At 39.6% G+C, this 2,298-nt stretch overlaps 1 protein-coding gene across 3 annotated transcripts in view; it reads right to left on the reverse strand.

Annotated features, from left to right (window-relative positions):
• The window catches only part of LOC116697272 (putative methyltransferase NSUN7), a 20,350-nt gene that overhangs the window by 14,461 nt on the left and 3,591 nt on the right, over positions 1-2,298 (reverse strand). The window lies entirely within an intron of this gene.

The raw sequence follows: 2,298 nt of genomic DNA on the forward strand, positions 1-2,298 counted from the left end.
GTGTGTGTGTGTGTGTGTGTGTGTGTGTGTGTGTGTGTGTCATCAAAGGACTAATAACATTAATGACATGTAAAGTAATAAACAGGCCACATCTAAATCTGTAAAACTAAATATAACAGGCATGCATGTATTTCATACCAGACTAGACTGTGTTTGTATGACTTGTCTTCTTTATTTCATTCAACACATTGCTTACAAATGATGTAGTGGTGACTTGATGGAAAAACATCACTTATTTTACACTATTATATTATACAGATACAGGACTTATTATAAAACTTGAATTTGGTCTAATTATTAATTAATTAATTAATTAATTAATAATTAATTATTTGTGAAGTTTTGGGGAGTTTTTCTTTTCTTCATAAGCTATACAATACTATATTTATATGTGAAGTTTTGGGGAGTTTTCCATTTCATATTAGGCTGTATAAGTAAACTTTGTTTTACCTTCTTGGTCAAATCAAAGGTAACTATGGCCAGTCAAGTGCTGCCTGTCAGATTTGTGTGGTTTATAGAGTTTTTTCGTTTCCTGCGCCCTATCGTATCATGAAGGCAACAACTGTCTCACGAGCCTACGGGATGTTTTCTCTCCGAAATACACATAAAACACACACCCAGACTTATCCCTCCCTTTTCCATCTGTGAACAGTTGGCTTTCCTTTTTAATACGAGGGAGATGGAGAGCCGGCAACATTATCCAGTTTATCATGTCAGGATTAAAGAACAGCTGCTTCCAAAGCCACTCTGCAGGTACAGAGTTTGCTCATTACACACTGGAAATGGGCAAAAGGATCATTTCATGAACGTGGATATGTTATTAGTGAGGTTGGAAAAAAGCCTTTTTATGTCACTGCAAGGAGTAAATACAAAGGTGGGAATAAGATGCATGTGTTTGTTTAAGTTAGATTCCATGGTTTCAATTTCTTTTCAGCATGTGTCTACCACACCCATGGTTTATATTCTTGACAGACAGACACACCTCTTATGCTGCAAATAGGAGGTAAGTCCAGCCCTTCCACTGAGACACCATGGAAACCACAGACACTGCGGTTAACTTATCACAACATCTTAAATTATGCCAAACTGTACTCTGGGTATCAGCCAAATGCACGCTGGGTAGATAGCGTGTAGGGCAGGACAAGCAAGCACACACACACACACACACACATCTGCGTGCAGTTACATCAACATATACACACACAACAGCCAGGTACACAAATAAATGTTTGCACGTAATAGAGCTTATCGTTTATTGAGGATACAAATGCATATAATCAGCAGTGGTCTAATTTATAGCAGGTTGACAATAGTGCCCATTACTACAGAAGGCCTTAAAGATAAGCCCTGAAGAGATAGCAGCTCAGACCCCTGAGCAAGCCATGATGGTGGGGTCTGTAGAGGTTATAGTCTTCTGCATGCTATAAATCACACACATCAGGTTGAGTAAAACACAGAGACAATTCTGCTATAAGTCACGTACGTAGAGTAGACATCTTTACACAACAGACACAGGGTCTGGGTTTTAATTAGAAAGATATTCTCAAATCAAAACTCCTCACTTTAGAAGTTGGCATGAAACAAATGACTTGAAATCCGTCTAACAAGAAATAAGTCCTACACCAGCAGGAGGCTCTCTTGTCAACCCACGCTGAAGTTGTGCGTTTTGTGGCTTCCATCCAGGTATAACACAATGAGCAGTGACTGATGGTGACTGTAGTCAAACAAATCCTTAGTGAAAGAGCCAGAGACCTGAATGCAAGCTCCTCTTGTCTTGAGCCAGGTCTTTGTCTCACATTGTTTCCTCATCAGTGCACCAGATTGCACATTAATCTAACACCAGCCAAAAAAGGTACGTGCCATAAGTTATGCAATCACCAGTTTGGACTAAATGGCAAATCTCACATGTTATGCACCTGCACAATTTAATATTTGCCATGACATATTGGTGGTGATAGCTGTTCTGATTGTAGTCGAGGACAACAAATACATTCTTTGTCTCTCTCATGCTCTAAATCTAGCCGAACACAAAAGTGGTCCAAAGAAATGTTCTAGTTGCACACAGAGAATACAGCAGCCACAGTCATCTGTCAAGGGCGTTTGGCAGCCCAGCTGGACAGTATGGACAATGAGGCAGAAACACTCAAAGGAGTAGTCAGTGGAAAAAAAAAAGGAGGGAAGAGGAGGGGGGAGGTGACTCTCATGGCCAGCGACAAGGTAAGCTTATTTTTTTACCAGTAAAAATTCACACAAAATGTATTCTTTTACATAACTTCATGAAACTGCACATACCTCAAG

The sequence above is a fragment of the Etheostoma spectabile genome, chromosome 10 (assembly GCF_008692095.1).
Source record: "Etheostoma spectabile isolate EspeVRDwgs_2016 chromosome 10, UIUC_Espe_1.0, whole genome shotgun sequence".
Classification (NCBI taxonomy): Eukaryota; Metazoa; Chordata; class Actinopteri; order Perciformes; family Percidae; genus Etheostoma; species Etheostoma spectabile.